The 19,824-nt window shown below is 47.8% G+C and overlaps 1 protein-coding gene across 3 annotated transcripts in view; it reads left to right on the plus strand.

Moving 5' to 3' along the window:
• The window catches only part of SGMS1 (sphingomyelin synthase 1), a 129,792-nt gene that overhangs the window by 18,640 nt on the left and 91,328 nt on the right, over window positions 1-19,824 (plus strand). For all 3 annotated transcript variants that reach the window (XM_068416572.1, XM_068416570.1, XM_068416574.1), the window contains exon 2: window positions 15,433-15,540. The gene's annotated coding sequence lies outside the window, so the exon portion shown is untranslated. The remainder of the gene's footprint in view (window positions 1-15,432; window positions 15,541-19,824) is intronic.

Below are 19,824 nucleotides of genomic sequence, written 5' to 3' on the forward strand. Positions count from 1 at the left end.
TGCATACCTGCAGTGTACATTTGCAGTGATGTGAGAAGAAAGTTCCTTAACTGTAGGGAAGTATTGTGTGTAAGAAGAGAGCAGACTGCTGCTGGAGGATCGCTTGGTCCATGTACGTAAACGCTGCGTGAGCTTCAAACGAAGATCTGTTCTTTGCTGCACGCTTCTGTACCTTTTTCTTTCTGACCTTTGGATTCTGCCCAGAGCTAAGTTTTGTTACTGCCTTTGGCTCACAGAACTTGTAGTTATGAAGAGCTTCACTAACTTCTAAATTCTCATCTTGGAGATTTCCTTACTGAATCACCACTCAGGAGTAATTTGCTCAATCTCACCTGTGTCTTCCTCTTCCATACCCGACCCAGCTTGTTCAATCGTATTGTTTCCCTATTCAGCAAGAGGCAAAAAAGCAGCGTTTGATCTAGTTCGCAAGGATGGTGGCAGGCTCTTTGTAAGCAGCTTGTGACTGCAGGGAAACCACATGTGAAGGTGACATCAGTGTGACAGTATAAATCGTGCCACTGTGACTACAGAAAGGCTGAATGTGAGTGGAAGGTGTAGCTAATGTGACTAGATGTGAAATGGGAATGTCTCGTTCTTGGTGTTTCAGTTTGTTTTCAGCTGTTGTGCCTGTGCCCATCCTTTCTTTCCCTCCTGCATCAGATATTATAACCTAAAAATAAAATGTGTTGTGCAGAGGAATGGGAGATGAGGTAGCACGGCACAGTTCAGCTTTCATTACCATTGCACTGGCGCTTGCACTGTGCTGAGACGCTTTCTTCTGGTCAGTGCAGTCACAGAATCACAGAATCAACCAGGTTGGAAGAGCCCTCTGGGATCATCGAGTCCAACCGTTGCCCTGACACCACCCTGTCAACTAGACCATGGCACTAAGTGCCATGTCCAGGCTTTTCTTAAACCCCTCCAGAGATGGTGACTCCACCACCTCCCTAGGCAGCCCATTCCAATGTCTAATGACCATTTCTGAAAAGAAATGCTTCCTAATGTCCAACCTGAACCTCCCCTGGCGAAGCTTGAGGCTGTGTCCTCTTGTCCTATCGCTAGTTGCCTGGGAGAAGAGGCCGACTCCCACTCCACTACACGCTCCCTTCAGGTAGTTGTAGACTGCAATAAGGTCACCTCTGAGCCTCCTCTTCTCCAGGCCAAACACCCCCAGCTCCCTCAGCCGTTCCTCGTAGGTCAGACCCTCCAGACCCTTCACCAGCTTGGTCGCCCTCCTCTGGACTCGCTCCAACACCTCAACATCTTTCTTGAAGTGCGGGGCCCAGAACTGGACACAGGATTCAAGACCGTCTAGGTCAGAGCGGTGCAGGCAGTTCATCGGGAAACTGAGACTGAGCTAATGCTCATCTGCTCTCTGGATTGTAATTAATTCAGACCCTAAATGAAAAAAAAAAAAAAAGAGGTTTGAAGAAGGCAAAAGGTTGTTATAATTTCTCTGAGATGAGCATAACCCTTGTCAATCTCTGAAAGCGAAGGGAACAGATTTATTTTCTATGCCACCATCGTCTGCAGTGACTTGAAAAGGTCTCTTGGCATTAGTTCATCACCGCCTCAGCACTAATTTAAATCACTGATGGGGCACTGGCTATGGTGGTTTGATCTGTCTGTGGTAGACCCGATGACTTAATTGAAGTAATCGTGATAGCTGTGTCATTTTAGGAGTGCTCAGAGTGGGCAGGGAGGCTGAAGGTCCCTTTTTATATTCCAACCTCTTTGTCTACTTTCATATTGACGTGTAAATTCGACGGCACAAGGCAACTTTGACTATTACTCTTTGTACTGACTGGCAGCAAAGACTAAAATCTCTATGGCTTTTAGTTTGACACACTTGAAACTTGCTACAGCACCGGTGCCGTTTGCACGCCTACTTAGGTGTGTTTCAGAATCAGACTTTCTCTCCCAGCGGGTTTGTAAAGCTTGTGTCTTTGGAGAAAGAAGAGAGATCTCATTTGCAAAGACTGCAGGGGTCTTGTGAAACCCGGAGGTGCTGTGTGATCCTTTTGGGATGTTAGAAGCCTCCCTTTTTGCCCAAGAAAGACATTGAGGTGTTGGAGCGAGTCCAGAGGAGGGCGACCAAGCTGGTGAAGGGTCTGGAGGGTCTGACCTCTGAGGAACGGCTGAGGGAGCTGGGGGTGTTTAGCCTGGAGAAGAGGAGGCTCAGAGGTGACCTTAGTGCAGTCTACAACTACCTGAAGGGAGGTTGTAGTGGAGTGGGAGTCGGCCTCTTCTTCCAGGCAACCAGTGATAGGACAAGAGGACACAGCCTCAAGCTTTGCCAGGGGAGGTTCAGGTTGGACATTAGGAAGCATTTCTTCTCAGCAAGGGTCATTAGCCATTGGAAGGGGCTGCCCAGGGAGGTGGTGGAGTCACCATCTCTGGAGGTGTTTAAGGAAAGCCTGGACATGGCACTTAATGCCCTGGTCTAGTTGCCATGGTGGTGTCAGGGCAATGGTTGGACTCGATGATCCCAGAGGGCTCTTCCAACCTGGCTGATTCTGTGATTCTGTGATTCCCCTCCTGTGCTTTCAAAGGTGCAGTACAGTTGTTTTCCTTCCCCCCACCCTCCCCACCCCCCCCGAAGCTAAGACTTGAAAATCTTGCGTGACTTGCTGCTTTTGTTTGTACCTCAGGAAGTACTGCACGTGGTTTTGTACATTGCATTTAAGCAAACCAGCTAATTTGGGCACTTAATATCCCTGGTGTTAACTACTTTTCTCCCTGGTGTAAGGAAAAACTGGAAGATGAAGTCTCTCTGTCTTTACTGTCATGTGGTGGTTGTGACGTGCTCTCGGTCTTGCAACTTGTTCAATACTAAGCCGAGTCCAACCATTGCCCTGACACCACCATGTCAACTAGACCGTGGCACTAAGTGCCGTGTCCAGTCTTTTCTTAAACCCCTCCAGAGATGGTGACTCCACCACCTCCCTGGGCAGCCCCTTCCCATGGCTAATGACCCTTGCTGAGAAGAAATGCTTCCTAATGTCCAACCTGACCCTCCCCTGGCGAAGCTTGAGGCTGTGTCCTCTTGTCCTATCGCTGGTTGCCTGGGAGAAGAGGCCGACTCCCACTCCACTACAACCTCCCTTCAGGTAGTTGTAGACTGCACTAAGGTCACCTCTGAGCCTCCTCTTCTCCAGGCTAAACACCCCCAGCTCCCTCAGCCGTTCCTCATAGGTCAGACCCTCCAGACCCTTCCCCAGCTTGGTCGCCCTCCTCTGGACTCGCTCCAACACCTCAACATCTCTCTTGAAGTGCGGGGCCCAGAACTGGAAAACGTTGAAAGCGTGTCTGGAGCATGTCTTTAAATGAGAAGAGCTTTCAGCTGGAAAAGGAGACGCTGCTTTTGAACACTCACATTCTTAATATTCCTGTCTCCCAGTTCTGTACCGCTGGGATAATTGAGTTGTGCTGAATTGTGCATGTTGTTGGAAAGTCTCCCCTGTCAACTGTCACGCTTTTGCCTCTGGTGACTAATGTGTTTAATTCCTCTTGTCTTAAATAACAGACTCGCTAACTTGCTTTGGGCAGAGCTTTATTTTTAAGGTGGGTATGACTATTTGTAAGATTTAAGTGTAGTAGGTGATCTGCTGGCTAGCTGGATTTCACTACCACAAGTTAAATTGCAGACCGAGCTGCAGGGAAACTCCCTTTACTTCTATAGTGGTTTTCCAGAGCCTGCTTACTGGGGAAGACCCCACAAGTTTTGGCTTACCCTGCTGCACCATCGAGTTTTTCCTACTGATTAATACAATGATCTGCTCTGAACAAAGGGAGCAGGAGGGAAATGGCACCCCTGCTTTGTTCTCTGCTTGTTCTCACCCTTGCTATAACAGAATCACAGAATGTTGGGGATTGGAAGGGACCTCGAAAGATCATCTAGTCCAATCCCCCTGCCGGAGCAGGACCACCTAGATCATGTCACACAGGAACGCGTCCAGGCAGGTTTTGAATGTCTCCAGAGAAGGAGACTCCACAACCTCTCTGGGCAGCCTGTGCCAGTGTTCGGTCACCCTCACCGTAAAGAAGTTTTTCCTCATATTTATGTGGAACCTCCTGTGTTCCAGCTTGCACCCGTTGCCCCTTGTCCTGTCAAGGGATGTCACTGAGAAGAGCCTGGCTCCATCCTCATGACACTTGCCCTTTACATATTTATGAACATTAATGAGGTCACCCCTCAGTCTCCTCTTCTCCAAGCTAAAGAGACCCAGCTCCCTCAGCCTCTCCTCAGAAGGGAGATGTTCCACCCCCTTAATCATCTTCGTGGCTCTGCGCTGGACTCTCTCTAGCAGTTCCCTGTCCTTCTTGAACTGAGGGGCCCAGAACTGGACACAATATTCCAGATGCGGCCTCACCAGGGCAGAGTAGAGGGGGAGGAGAACCTCTCTTGACCTGCTAACCACACCCCAGGATGCCATTGGCCTTCTTGGCCACAAGGGCACACTGCTGGCTCATGGTCATCCTGCTGTCCACTAGGACCCCCAGGTCCCTTTCCCCTCCGCTGCTCTCCAACAGCTCTGTCCCCAACTTGTACTGGTACATGGGGTTGTTCTTGCCCAGGTAACAACCCATTTTAGTATATTAAGAACATTACACTTTGCTTTTTGTTGGTAGTTTTGCTTTAGCAAAATAGTCTTTAGAGCTGTAAAGCCTTAAGGAGGAAATTTTCTGGCAATATCGGTAGGAGTTGCAGTTCTTTACTGCGCAAATGCTGAAATCTATGTGTTTGCTTCAATGTTTCTTGGAGCTAAAATATTTTTGGATAAACAAAGCATTTCACATACTATATAAACCGCTTACAGGCAACCTCTTTACCCTCGGACTGGAACGCAGCCATGGTGAATGTTGCAGCGTGAACAAGGACCTCTAATATAGTTGAGGGCCAGGAGTGGGATGTGGTGGGGCAACGTGTTATATCTAAATGTTAATTTTGATCGGTGTATCACACTCCAAGCCGTTTATTGTATGAAAAATTACTGGCATCCGTAACCAGATTAATTTTTATTTATGGAACAGTTTACAGTAGTTTTTCTCCCCCAAATTGTTACTGAATATTGCTGTGTAGTAAGCAGGAGCAGCTAGAAATGTGTTTGAGGAGCGCTGGCTTAACAACAGCCTGATCAGATTCCGCTGCAGAAAAACAGACCCCAAGTGATGGCAGAAATGCATTTGGTAAGTGGATCTGGTACGTTGTGGTGCAGTCTCCTGCTGTTAGCCAGTGGCGTTGTCATTCGTCACTCAGGCAGTGCCATGATCAGCTCTGTCATCTCCTGGGATGGTTGCTGCTCTGCCCTGTCATTCTGTAGGCTGTTTAAATCCTGAAGGAAATACAAAGTGTGTTGTTGACATTTGTTGAACGATGCTAGCAGCCTTCGAGGCAAAAGTGATCAGCTTTTGGGGGATATTGAGATACTTGGGCTTCGCCAGAGATGGTTGGACATTAGGAAGCATTTCTTCTCAGCAAGGGTCATTAGCCATTGGAAGGGGCTGCCCAGGGAGGTGGTGGAGTCACCATCTCTGGAGGTATTTAAGAAAAGCCTGGACGTGGCACTTAGTGCCATGGTCTAGTTGCCATGGTGATGTCAGGGCAATGGTTGGACTCGATGATCCCAGAGGGCTCTTCCAACCTCATTGATTCTGTGATTCTGTGAATGTAAAAAATCAGTTCTTCTGCCACTTTTAATACTTGAAAATCTTAGTACGGCATCTTGTGGTTGGACTTGATGATCTTAAAGGTCCTTTCCATCCCAAACAGTTCTATGATTCTATGATTAGGAATCATGGAGGAACCTACTGAGTTAAAGTCTACTTCTGTATAATTTTTCTCACAGAGGAAAGGCACATTTCTGACATTTGTTATTTTATAGTAAAGGTTTTCTAAAACATCTCCCACGTGTTATTACAGAGGGGAAGAGTGTTCTCAACCTGTGGATTGTCACCTGGCTTCTGTTTCCGAGAAAGAGCTGAGGGAGGAAAGCTGACAGCTTGTGACAACTTAAAAGTTAGGTAGTAGTGTGAAAATACCTGCTGGAGTCTGTAAGTAGCCTGGAAGCCAGAAACAAGGATTTCTTTCCGCCCCATCTGTGCGGGAGACGGGATGTGGCATAACTGGAATCCTGAGGAGGGAGCAGCGGCACATAGACCCCTCTCTCCACACAGCGACGGACGTGTCGGACTCCGTGTTATGGACACAAGGAGTTTAAACGGGATCACGTTCGGGGCGGGCTGAGCAAATATTTGGATGAGAGATTCCCTGAAGGTTCCTAAATACAAGCTTGGTGGAGCTGAAAGGAGTCAAAGCCTCAGACAGAGCCTTGTCTGAGTCAGGGCACGCTGTTCAGCTGCTCCTACGCGTTGATTCAACTGACGTAGCAGAACAGCTATGAGGGGTTTTTTTTGTTGTATGGGGATATCGTGAAAATAAAAGCCCTGAAGCTTGGGGTGACTAAATTGAAGGGTTCTAATAGTGGAAGCAAACACCAAACTTTTAGTTGTGTGATGGCAGCACCAAAAGGAATCTCCGCGAAAAGTAGTCCTTGATCTTGGGTACGGTGGCTTCAGCCCAGAGGTGCTGCGAGAACAACACCTTCCCTTTTTCCATTTTACAGCCTTTCTTTGGTTACGTTTTCCTGGCCAGTGAGGTGAATTGAAAAGGTTAAAATGGGATTGCATACCTGGCAGCGTGTGCTGTTCTGATATCAGTATAATTATCTTGCAAATCTTCTGTTTAGAAGAGACCTACATACAAAGTATTGAGTGATGTGTTAAGAGCTTAAAGAGGCTTAAAGAAGTCGCATTTATGAATTTCAGTGTTGCTAACAGCACATTTTTGTGTACTTAAAAGATCTTTAACTGCTGCAGTAACGTAGGGAAAGGTGCTTGGGCACATTTTGAGCGTATTTGCCAGATGAGCAGAGAAGGTGTTTAAGTTTTTTTTGTTTTTTTTTTCCACTTCATTGGAGGTCTTGGTGTGCTTCCTGAAGCAGGTTGTTTTAGGTTACTTGCAAAGCTTGAGCAACGAGCACGAAACTTGTCAGCACGTCTCTCCAACTGTCCTGCTAAGTATCCCCTGACCTCCCTGCTCAGGAGAACCTTTGGCATCCGTTGGTACTCCTGGAATTTGATGCCCTCCACACAATGCACCGTGTGTCCTCGGAGGAGCAGCGAGGCCAGAGCGAGCCCCTGTGTGCCTGTGACGCAGGGTGGCTGACAAAGGAGACATTCAGTCACCAGTGGAGGATCAAGTTCCAGAAGTGAATCTGAACTAATGCTCTTAACCCTGCTGAAGCTGAAAAAACACACAACAGATCTGGTTTTGTGCCCTGCTTATTTGCCTTAATCTCTTCAGACCTGCATGTAAGCACACCAGCATCCATCCTGGTCTCCCCTTCTTCCCATGCTGTCATCACCACTACTCTCCAGGTACAGTATTGCCCAACTAGCAAAGTCTCAAACTTTTAGTATTGTTCTCATGTTAAAAACTGAAAAATCGAAGTATGAGAAATACAATTTCTCAACTCTCTGGTCAATGAAGGGTGCATCTCCTTTTGCCAACCCAGTTATTTTGATTTCTCTCTTTGTGATAGCTTTGTGTCAGCTATTACTTTTCAAAGGTGCTTTCAGGGGTGGAAATGTCTAAGGGCCTGTTGGGTCAAAGTGCTTACAAAATGGGAAGAGCTAAGTTTAAACTGCTGGGGTTTGTTTCCGAGTCGGTAGGTAACGCAAGAGCAAGGCTTTTGGGTGTGAAGTCGTGTATATAAATATAGTGTGAATTCTGATGTGTGATGTTGCTTGCAAGTTGAGGGGAACCATTTCTATCTCCATCCCCTTAGCAGAAGCATGTAGACTGTGCTTGTCATGGAGTCCTTGGCTTTCATCCCATTCTCCTCCAGCTCCTATAAAGCCAGAGTAGGTGCCAGTCAATGGAAAATGATCCATGAGATGCCAAACACCAGTTTGATTGGTAAAAATAAGCAGTATAATAAGCAATTTGAAGTAGTTCCTGTTGGTCCAGTTCACTGGACATGGCACTTAGTGCCGTGGTCTAGTTGCCATGGCGGTGTCAGGGCAATGGTTGGACTCAGTGATCCCAGAGGTCTCTTCCAACCTGAGTGATTCTGTGTGATTCAGTGTGATTCTATGTGTGATTCTGGTGGCAGAAGACAGGAAACTTCACTCACGTCATTGTCTGTTCCAAGAGCGGCAGCAAGGTCCATAATTCTGGTCGTCCCCTGCATTCCTTATCTCTGATGTGTTTGCATAATGAACTCACAAGGTATGTTGTACAAAAGGTCACAGGCTGACGGGAAGGCTTGTTGTTTCCTACCTACTTTTCGGGAAGAGACGTGTGACCTTTTATGAGTAGGTTTACTCAGGTTGAGGGAACCCTTGGTGGGTTTGGCAAGGAGCATGTGTTTCAGTAGCAAATGTTGCAGCAGACAGCATTGCATTCAAAAAGATGGTATAACCCATACCTTGAAATTATTATCAAGCTGAGGCTTTCAGGAAAGTCCTTCTAATAGATACGTGTGTATGTGTGTATATGCACTAAGTGGACTGCTAGTGGGAGCTGGATGGAGTGGAAACTTCATCCCAATATCGATCCAGAATGTATGACCTGTCTGAATAATCAGACCTTGGGTTTTTATAACCTGGGGAAATGATCTAGGGAGGTCTGACTGCGAATCTCCTGAAAATGACCTAACTATGAGTTAGTTGCAGTGTGTTTCATTTTATTAATGTTTCCCAACCTAATATTAGCCATTGGAAGGGGCTGCCCAGGGAGGTGGTGAAGTCACCATCTCTGGAGGGGTTTAAGAAAAGCCTGGACATGGCACTTAGTGCCCTGGTCTAGTTGCCATGGTGGTGTCAGGGCAATGGTTGGACTCGATGATCCCAGAAGTCTCTTCCAACCTGGTTGATTCTGTGTGTGTTTTTAGAATTAACTAAGCTTTTTATCTTCAAAGTATTTTCAGGTGAATTTGGGAAATTTTAAGCATCTCACCCTGGAGGGACCATTGAAAATATCAGTATGTACCAAGTTGGTTCTCCGTGTCCTGGCATCCATCTAGTGTAAAGATTTCCAAGTGTCTGTGGGGCAGTTGGCACCCTGAGTGGTAAGGAGACTCATAGCAACGTTGGGGCCAGATTTGTGGGGAGGAGTGTGTCCTGGAAGGGTTTTTTTTGGAAGGCTGAACAACAAGAGGGTGGGGAGGAGGCCTGAGAAAGGAACGATATTTTGGAAACAGGGAATTTAATGGGATTGCTCTTTGCATACTTGTGTGTTAGATCTCTTATGATGTGACCTAAAAATAATATATCTTAATGGAAGCTGGTTCCCCCTTTGTTATATCTCCTCCTCGCTCTGCCATAGTTAGTTAGTAAGAGACCTCGAAAGTTTGTCGTCTTAATTGGTGCTCATGCAGTTCTTGTTTTCCCCCACTTCTAAAAATGATGCTTCACCATATTTACAGCATAAGATGGAAATCAGGACTTGGCGTATTGGCTGGTGCAGAAAGTACACGGGTGCCTTAGATGGGAGACTGGGCACAGTGGGTACTTCTGTGCTGAAAGTGCAGATTTTCATAGTGTGCTTGCTGCAAACAGCATCTTTCATTCCTCACTTGGGCCTTGTGAGCTTCCTGCCCTCAGTTTGGTTCCCAGTTCCCCCTTCAGGACGCTGGAAGAACTGGACAAAGGTAATCCCATGAGTAAATCTTGCTAATTCACATAATTATGTTGCTGTCAGTCGTGATAACGACAGTTTTCTCAGGGCTTTGAGACATTAGGAATGAGTTTGCAGCGTGCTAGCAGTTTTGCTACCTTCTTTTCATACAAGAACGATGAAGGGGATGTTTCTGGGCTGCCTCCATTAGTGCTTCACCAAGCACTGATTAAAAATGCAGTGTGTCTGACAGGGGGAAGTTGCCCTAAATCTTTCTAAAATGGACGTGGGAGCTAAAAATATTCTTCTTTTTTTACAATTAAAGACAAAAAATGTAAAATGGACATTACCCTAAAATATAGTAGTAAAAGCTCGGGGTGGAGGCGGGCAGGGAAGGAGTATTTCGATCATGGTTCCCCACTGCAGATCTGTCTACATAAAACAAATGAGGATCATTCCTCTCTTACATACCCTTTCATGGCAAGTAAGATTAGCTGTATGAGTTTATTGTCTCCGCAGGAAGAGTGCAGAGGCAAACAACTAGTTGCAGTCTACAACTACCTGAAGGGAGGCTGTAGTGAAGTGGGAGTCGGCCTCTTCTCCCAGGCAACCAGCGATAGGACAAGAGGACACAGCCTCAAGCTTCGCCAGGGGAGGTTCAGGTTGGACATTAGGAAGCATTTCTTCTCAGCAAGGGTCATTAGCCATTGGAAGGGGCTGCCCAGGGAGGTGGTGGAGTCACCATCTCTGGAGGGGTTTAAGAAAAGACTGGACATGACACTTAGTGCCATGGTCTAGTTGCCATGGTGGTGTCAGGGCAATGGTTGGACTCGATGATCCCAGAGTTCTCTTCCAACCTGATTGATTCTGTGACTCTGTAACTGTAGACTAGGAGCAATTTGCAAAATAGTTCGGTCATTAGCATGCCTTTGGAGATGTTTTCTGTGTAAGAACTGCATCACAAACTTTACTGGCTTCCTAAGCTCAAAGAATTAACTGTGAGGAGGATTAAAATGACATCTTAGATGTTGGCTAAACATTCTCTCAAAATCCCTTACGTTGTCTTTAAATCAATTAATTTGACTTCTTTAATCCACAAGCAGACCGGCTTGGCGAGCTCATGCGAGTGATGTCTTTAGGCTGAATTTCTCCGGTGTATTTTTAGGAGTACTTTAGTGCGTCTGGCAAATAAGAAGCAAACATGGCAGTGAAATGTCGAAACAAGCCTGCCTTGCTGTGCTGGGGTGTAAAATGGAAATGCTGCTCTAAGCACTGAGGTGCCTTTCCTAAGCAGCAGTCGGTAGCCGGTTAATCCAGCCTTTGCAGACATTCCTGATCCTTGCTGTTTGTGTTGGATGAGAAAGCAAGAGAACAGCCTACTCCTGCTCCTTTTGCAACGCTGCTGCTTGCCTCTACGTGTTAAGTGGGGAAGGAAAAGAGGAAGAGGAGAACCCTCAACTCCAAAGCTTCGTGGCTGTGCTTTGCAGGCACAGCTGATGTACAGCGTAAGGAGACATTTTTACTTCTGTAACGTCTCAGAAGGTGACCCTTGGCACTTAGATGTGGACACTTACTCTCCTAAAGCTTGTGGATGGTTGGTTCACTTACAGTTCTGCGTGGATAATAAGGATGGTAGCATTCACCTGGAAAATATTTGAATATTAATAAAGGCAAGTATGTGCTCTTTCTGGGAATCCTGCAGATTTCCACAGCTCTAATCTGTTTAGATGTATTAGTCAGAGATGCCACGTCAGCTCTAAGCCTGTCCTAAGCTCCGGGCTGTGCTGGTTACAGTATATTAGATCAGGCATTGTAAAATGATGCATATATTAGAATCATGTCATAGAAGGGTTTGGATTGGAAGGGACCTTAAAGACCATCTAGTTCCAACCCCCCTGCCACGGGCAGGGACACCTTCCACCAGACCAGGTTGCTCCAAGCCCCATCCAACCTGGCCTTGAACATTGCCAGGGAGGGGGCAGCCACAGCTTCTCTGGGCAACCTGGGCCAGTGTCTCACCACCCTCACAGCAAAGAATTTCTTCCTCATATCTCATATCAATCTCCCCTCTGTCAGTTTAAAACCGTGCCCCCTCGTCCTGTCACTCCTTGCCCTTGTAAAAAGCCCCTCTCCAGCTTTCCTGTAGCCCCTTCAGGTACTGGAAGGTGCTAGAAGGTCTCCCCGGAGCCTTCTCTTCTCCAGGCTGAACAGCCCCAACTCTCTCAGCCTGTCTCCAGAGCAGAGGGGCTCCAGCCCTCTGAACATCTTCGTGGCCTCCTCTGGACTCGCTCCAACAGCTCCATGTCCTTCTTCTGTTGGTGCCCCCAGAGCTGGACGCAGCACTGCAGGGGGGGCAATGCTCTTGAGGGTGTTTGGGTGCTAGTGACAATGACTGGTAGTTCTTAGCCATCTTGTGATATGGAGAACAGGTCTGGCAAGTAACTTCAGAAATTAATCTTCATAGCATCAAAACGATCAGAATTGCTTCTCAGCTGGTGCTTCTGCATTAGAGAAATGCTGCGGATGTTAGAGCAAGTGGTATCACAGAGCTGAACGTTGTCACGTTATGTGCTAAAATAGAAGTGGGCTTCTCTTGTGCCGTTATGGCTCGCTTGGCAACTCCAGAAGCTGAACTGCTTCCTTAAAAATATTAAAATACAGTTTAAGGAAACTGGGCCCTGAACTTGGCAGCCTGCACCCCAGCAGAGCAGAAGCCACCGCTTTGCAAACAGAAGGGTCCTCCTCTGGGGGAAGGAGCGGAGGATGGAGAAGTCTGGCATACAGGCTAATCGATTTAGGTAAGAGAGACCTTTTATTTTCAGAGAAGTCTATAACACGTGTTGGAGTTTTTCAAATATAATGAAGTGCCACGTGTGCCACAAGAAAGATAGGAATGAGCTCTAATCAAACCTTGCCAGGCAGTTCTGCGGTCTAGGGAAGTGATCATCCCTCTGTACTCGGCACTGGTGAGGCCGCACCTTGAATCCTGTGTCCAGTTCTGGGCCCCGCACTTCAAGAGAGATGTTGAAGTGTTGGAGCGAGTCCAGAGGAGGGCGACCAAGCTGGTGAAGGGTCTGGAGGGTCTGACCTCCGAGGAACGGCTGAGGGAGCTGGGGGTGTTTAGCCTGCAGAAGAGGAGGCTCAGAGGTGACCTTATTGCAGTCTACAACTACCTGAAGGGAGGTTGTAGTGAAGTGGGAGTCGGCCTCTTCTCCCGGGCAACTAGCAATAGGACAAGAGGATGCAGCCTCAAGCTTGGCCAGGGGAGGTTCAGGTTGGACATTAGGAAGCATTTCTTCTCAGCAAGGGTCATTAGCCATTGGAAGGGGCTGCCCAGGGAGGTGGTGGAGTCACCATCTCTGGAGGTGTTTAAGAAAAGGCTGGACATGGCACTTAGTGCCATGGTCTAGTTGCCATGGTGGCGTCAGGGCAACGGTTGGACTTGATGATCGCAGAGGGCTCTTCCAACCTGGTTGATTCTGTGTGATTCTGTAATTCTGTGATTCTGTGCTACTACCAGTGTAACTTTGGTAGTAAGTGAAGGTAACCGTCAGTGTGAGTTGTTTCTCTTCTTGGAACTGGCTCAGAAATAATTCTGTATGTGGCAGAAAATGTGTCCTTACAGAGTCTGTGTGGCTTTACACTAGAGAGTAAGAGGCTAGAGCCGGTATCGAGCACCTTGGGAGCGCTTGTGCTCAGCAGCACCTGCTGATTCGTGACTTGCTCATGGAAAATGTGTGTTTACATTTCAGTGCCGGTTTACGCTCCATCGTCTCTTGGATCGGAGGGGGAGCCGTCCCTCCTAGAAGAGCGGGTACGCAGAGTTTGGCGCTTTCCCTCCTGGTGCGGGGAGGGGGACGCCAGGCTGGCTTTCTCGTGGTTAATGCTGTTGCGTCTCTCAGCAGATGGGTTGTTTTTTGGGCTTCAGAAAACTTGGCAGATGAGTGAGTGCCTGCGAGCAGAGAGAATGCGATGCGTTTGGGAGGGTGGCTGTTGTTACGAGATAAGAGTTCAGTTCCTCCTGGAAACAAGGCCTTCCTGAAGACGTGCTGGTGGGTGTTCATGGGATGGGTAACTTCTCTTATGTTGTGTTAGCTCTTATTGCAGGATAGCAAGGCTTTTACTGAGCAGCTCCGCCGTTGGCAACGCGCTGTGGCTCCATCCAGATGGCCAAAAGCCATTTGACTTCCAGCCGGTTACACAGAGGAGTCTTCTGGCCGCTGGAGTCTGGGCTGGTGGGTGCTCAGGGTGGGTGCTCAGAGGAGGGGTGCCTGATGGCACTCTCCCCAAAGCACTTAGATGAAATCATCTCGAAGACAAGGCAAGAATGCAATGTAAAACCCAAAAGCGAATTTCCAAGTAATCCTAAACACAGCTAAAAAGGAGTCCAAGGAGGCAGAGCTGCCGTGCCGCAGACTGCTTGCTTCCCAGCAGTCACTTATTTGGATTTGGTTCTGCTTCAGCAAGCAGAATTTGATTCCCCCCCGCCCCTGACTAGCGTTTGAATGGAAATGTGTGAATCACAGTTTTCTAACTAATGTGAATAGAGCAGGGAGACCATTTGGTTTTCCCTTGTACCAAAGTTTAGTTGAAATAACCCTGCAGAGCCCCGTGCAAAAGGAGGCTGGTTCTCTTCCGAATCTCCACCCGGGTTTTATCTCCCCTGAAAGCTGAGCGGGTTGGATGAAGAGTATATTTGCTTCCCAGCCGTGGGGCTGAGTGGTTTGTCTACCGCTGCCGACTCTCTAACGTTTGGCTGTGCAAAAGTTAGATAACGGGGGTGGGGAGAAGCCTGTTAACCTGGGTGCTGCCTCTTGAGGATTTTGCTCACGTGCATTTCGATTTTTTACATTTTGGTTTTGCTTCCATGCAAGTGCTTCCTCTCTCTCTCGTAAGGTGTTGGAGTGAGTCCAGAGGAGGGCGACCAAGCTGGTGAAGGGTCTGGAGGGTCTGACCTCCAAGGAACGGCTGAGGGAGCTGGGGGTGTTTAGCCTGGAGAAGAGGAGGCTCCGAGGTGACCTTAGTGCAGTCTACAACTACCTGAAGGGAGGTTGTAGTGAAGTGGGAGTCGGCCTCTTCTCCCAGGCAACCAGCGATAGGACAAGAGGACACAGCCTCAAGCTTCGCCAGGGGAGGTTCAGCTTGGACATTAGGAAGCATTTCTTGTCAGCAAGGGTCATTAGCCATTGGAAGGGGCTGCCCAGGGAGGTGGTGGAGTCACCATCTCTGGAGGTGTTTAAGAAAAGCCTGGACATGGCACTTAGTGCCCTGGTCTAGTTGCCATGGTGGTGTCAGGCCAACGGTTGGACTCAATGATCCCAGAGGGCTCTTCCAACCTGATTGGTTCTGTGATTCTGTCTCATGCAAACCACTCTTGCCTGGTGCGGGCTGGGAGGAAAAGGAATGTATGTCCAAGGTACACTCCTGCAGGAAGGCTGGTGCATGTGGGGAGTAGCGGGTCTGCTCTCCGTGGGATGCCACAAAGTGGATGAAGAACCCTTCCAGGCTTCCTTCAGACCCAATAAAGTTGCTTATAGGCCTTATTTGGACACAGGGATCTTTTCTCTTTCTGCGTCCTTTGGGAAATACTATTTTTAAGATGCAGCTGTCCATGTTAGCGTGGTCTTTACTGTGTATCCCAGCTCTTGGTAGACCTTGAGGTCATCTTCACATGGTAGTAACTCCTAATATTTTAATTAAAAGCTTGGTGTTAGCTCTGCTTCTTAATATGTAATTTTTTTTTTTAATAGTGACTCTTATGACTACATGAGAGGCAGCCAGCAGCAGGTCTTCTGAGCTTTGACTCATATTCACAGTGAGCTTCTAACCCGATGAATCGAGGAGAAAAACAATTTCAGGTAAGTAAATGACTTTTGCATTTTCAAGCACGTGTGTTTTGGAGTGTGTTTTTTCAATACTTTGTGTACTGTAAACTGATATTAAATGTGACCTGAATTTGGATAAGGTCTGGTGTTGGACTTGCATGGGCAGATATCAGTTTTGTTTTGGATTAATCATTTTGTTGCTTCAGTGTTTGGGTAAAATGTAACATGCCAGTCTTTTATCACTAGCAGATAGATGCAAGGCAGCCAGAGGAGGGCGACCAAGCTGGTGAAGGGTCTGGAGGGTCTGACCTCCGAGGAACGGCTGAGGGAGCTGGGGTTGTTTAGCCTGGAGAAGAGGAGGCTCAGAGGTGACCTTAGTGCAGTCTACCTGAAGGGAGGTTGTAGCGCAGTGGGAGTCAACCTCTTCTCCCAGGCAACTAGCGATAGGACAAGAGGACACAGCCTCAAGCTTGGCCAGGGGAGGTTCAGGTTGGACATTAGGAAGCATTTCTTTTCAGAAAGGGTCATTAGCCATTGGAAGAGGCTGCCCAGGGAGGTGGTGGAGTCACCATCTCTGGAGGGGTTTAAGAAAAGCCTGGACATGGCACTTAGTGCCATGGTCTAGTTGCCATGGTGGTGTCAGGGCAATGGTTGGACTCGATGATCCCAGAGGGCTCTTCCAACCTGATTGGTTCTGTGATTCTGTGTGTGTGTGCCAATGGCAGCGTTCAGCACTGGCAGCAGCCAACGGTCCTCGCTTGTGTATTTGCATCGTCTGACCTGCTCTCCTGCAGCTCCGTGGCACTGTTTCTTTTGGCACCTGTACTGGCCGGTTTCTTTCAGTGAGGCTTTCATTTAAAGCGTGGCTTAGCAGAGAATATGATGATTCCCTCCATTTTCTGTGAGCTTAGCCCTTCCTTGTGCCAGCCTGGCACTCCATTCAAGGAAAAAAAAATTGACACACAGTCTAACTCCAGTACTAAATTACAGAATCACAGAATCAACCAGGTTGGAAGAGCCCTCTGGGATCATCGAGTCCAACCACTACCCTGACACCACCATGTCAACTAGACCATGGCACTAAGTGCCATGTCCAGGCTTTTCTTAAACACCTCCAGAGATGGTGACTCCAGCACCTCCTTGGGCAGCCCCTTCCAATGGCTAATGACGCTTGCTGAGAAGAAATGCTTCCTAATGTCCAACCTGAACCTCCCCTGGTGAAGCTTGAGGCTGTGTCCTCTTGTCCTAGCGCTGGTTGCCTGGGAGAAGAGGCCGACTCCCACTTCACTACAACCTCCCTTCAGGTAGTTGTAGACTGCACTAAGGTCACCTCTGAGCCTCCTTTTCTCCAAGAAAAATTGTCTAATCTTAGGAAAAAAACAACTGAGAGAGCACTTAGATCAGTTCCTTTTTCCTGCTTCCAGGTAAGGATAACTACATCTTCTCAAGTTTTGCTCTTAGGTTGTGTGTAAATGCTCCAAAAACCCTGCTTATAAGGAAATCTTTGCCCTTCTGGCTCTTGAAACTGGAGTGATACATTGGGCAGACAGCTAGACTGGCAGCTGGAATATCTGGTTTGTGTTCCCAGTTCTGGCTTTTACATAGATGAGTGACCTGAAAAGAGAAAATAAATGTGGTGTATGCCCGTTCTTGCTGCTTGTAGTTATGTTTTTGTCTTTTAGTAATCCTTTGAAGCTGTGCGAGGAGTTGCTGAAAGGCACCTTTTAAGATTCTTTCGTGGTTTTGTGGGGTTTGATCTGTGCTGGAAAGCTTCATGACTGATTTAAGAGCTAGAGGGGGAGATGTGAGAATCAGAAAATAAAAGTGGAGCTATGAGGCGTAGAGACGTTGAGAAAGAGTGTGGTTTTAAAACTGTTCTTTGTTTGTGTGTAACCTGACTAGCACATTGAATGAACCGAGTCTTCGGTGCCTTCAGCTCTTGGTTGGGAAAGCTGTCGCCTTTTTCTGAAAACCTTCTTGAATATTAGTGAAACTAATAACATCCTCGTGAGCAAGCTCAGGACGTGTGAGGTAGAACAGACAGTGAGATGGATTAAGAACTGGCTACACAATAGAGCCCACAGAGTGGTAATCAATGGTGCCAAGTCCAGCTGGAGAACTGGAACTAGTGGAGTCCCCCAAGGATCAGTGCTGGGTCCGGTCCTGTTCAACATCTTCATCAACGACCTTGATGAAGGGACAGAGTGTCTTCTCAGCAAGTTTGCTGATGATACGAAGCTGGGAGGTTTGGCTGATGCACCTGAAGGCTGTGCGGCCATTCAGCATGAGTTGGACAGACTGGAGAGCTGGGCAAAGAGGAACCTGATGAGGTTCAACAAGAATAAGTGCAGAGTCCTGCAGCTGGGAAGGAGTAATAAAATGCACCAGTCCAGGTTAGGAGGCGATCTGCTAGAGAGCAGCTCCGTGGAGAAGGACCTTGGAGTCCTGGCGGACAACAGGTTATCCATGGGACAGCAATGTGCCCTAGTGGCCAAGAAGGCCAGTGGTGTCCTGGGGTGCATTAAGAAGAGTGTGTCCAGCAGATCGAGGGAGATCCTCCTCCCCCTCTACTCTACCCTGGTGAGACCTCACCTGGAGTATTGCATTCAGTTCTGGGCTCCCCAGTTCAAGAGGGACAGAGATCTACTGGAGAGAGTCCAACAGAGGGCTGTGAGGATGATGAAGGGACTGGAACACCTGCCTGATGAGGAAAGGTTGAGAGACCTGGGGCTTTTTAGTCTGGAGCAGAGAAGACTGAGAGGGGATCTGATTAATGTGCATAAATAGCTGAGGGCTGGGTGTCAAGAGGAAAGGGGCAACCTCTTGTCACTTGTGCCCTGTGACAGGACAAGGGGCAATGGATGCAAGCTGGAGCACAGGAAGTTCAACCTCAACATGAGGAAGAACTTCTTTACTGTGAGGGTTACAGAGCACTGGCACAGGCTCCCCAGAGAGGTTGTGGAGTGTCCTTCTTGGAGACTTTCAAGCCCCATCTGGATGCGTTCCTGTGTAGGGTCCTAGCAGGAGCCTAGATTGGTCCTGCTCTGGCAGGGGGTTGGACTCGATGATCTCCAGAGGTCCCTTCCAACCCCTCACATTCTGTGGTTCTAAACTGTCTGATTCTGAGAGGCCGTGGTGAGGGACAGGGCAGAAAAGCAGCTTTCAGTTGTGATTCTTCCTAGTGCCGTGTGTAATTCGTCTCTACGCGTGCCCCGGGCAAATTTGGGTTTGGGAAAGCTGGTTTTGGCACCTCTCCTACGGATGTCACAGTACTTCATGCCTCTAAATTTCAAGTGTTGTACAATTCAGATGTTCAGTAGCGTTTCCACAGATACTATAAGAAACACCATCAGAAATAATGAGAAAAATACCTTGACTAAACATCAACGCTGCTGAACTTGAGGGAACTGATTTTTGTGTGTGTTTGTCACACGTAAGGTGAATTGTTATAAGCAGGTCTTAATTTTGCAGTTGCTGCTTTCTGAAAGCTGACATCTATGAGATAGTTGTTCTGGACAGATACTGTGTCCAGTTCTGGGCCCCGCACTTCAAGAAAGATGTTGAGGTGTTGGAGCGAGTCCAGAGGAGGGCGACCAAGCTGGTGAAGGGTCTGGAGGGTCTGACCTCTGAGGAACGGCTGAGGGAGCTGGGGGTGTTTAGCCTGGAGAAGAGGAGGCTCAGAGGTGACCGTATTGCAGTCTACAACTACCTGAAGGGAGGTTGTAGTGGAGTGGGAGTCGGCCTCTTCTCCCAGGCAACTAGCACTAGGACAAGAGGACACAGCCTCAAGCTTGGCCAGGGGAGGTTCAGGTTGGACATTAGGAAGCATTTCTTCTCAGCAAGGGTCATTAGCCATTGGAAGGGGCTGCCCAGGGAGGTGGTGGAGTCACCATCTCTGGAGGGGTTTAAGAAAAGCCTGGACATGGCACTTAGTGCCCTGGTCTAGTTGCCATGGTGGTGTCAGGGCAATGGTTGGACTTGATGATCCCAGAGGGCTCTTCCAACCTGGTTGATTCTGTGATTCTGTCATATCTAGCCGTGTTTTCATCAGTTATGAAAAGTCCCTACTTTCCCCACCCTCCTTCAACTATATAAATATTAAGGGTGGAAAACACTTGTACCAGACACCAGAAGCTCATGTCGCCGGATTGATTCAACTTTTGTTTCCCCTGGGTCCGGTACACAGACGTTATGAATAATGCAGTAATCTATTACTTAAAGTTTAATGCAGATTTAATAGGGGTCAAACATCAACAGGCACAGGGCAAGAGGTGCAAGGCTGCTTTGTTCCACGCTAAATGAAGAAGATTCAAACCA

The sequence above is a fragment of the Nyctibius grandis genome, chromosome 20, assembly GCF_013368605.1.
Source record: "Nyctibius grandis isolate bNycGra1 chromosome 20, bNycGra1.pri, whole genome shotgun sequence".
Lineage (NCBI taxonomy): Eukaryota > Metazoa > Chordata > Aves > Nyctibiiformes > Nyctibiidae > Nyctibius > Nyctibius grandis.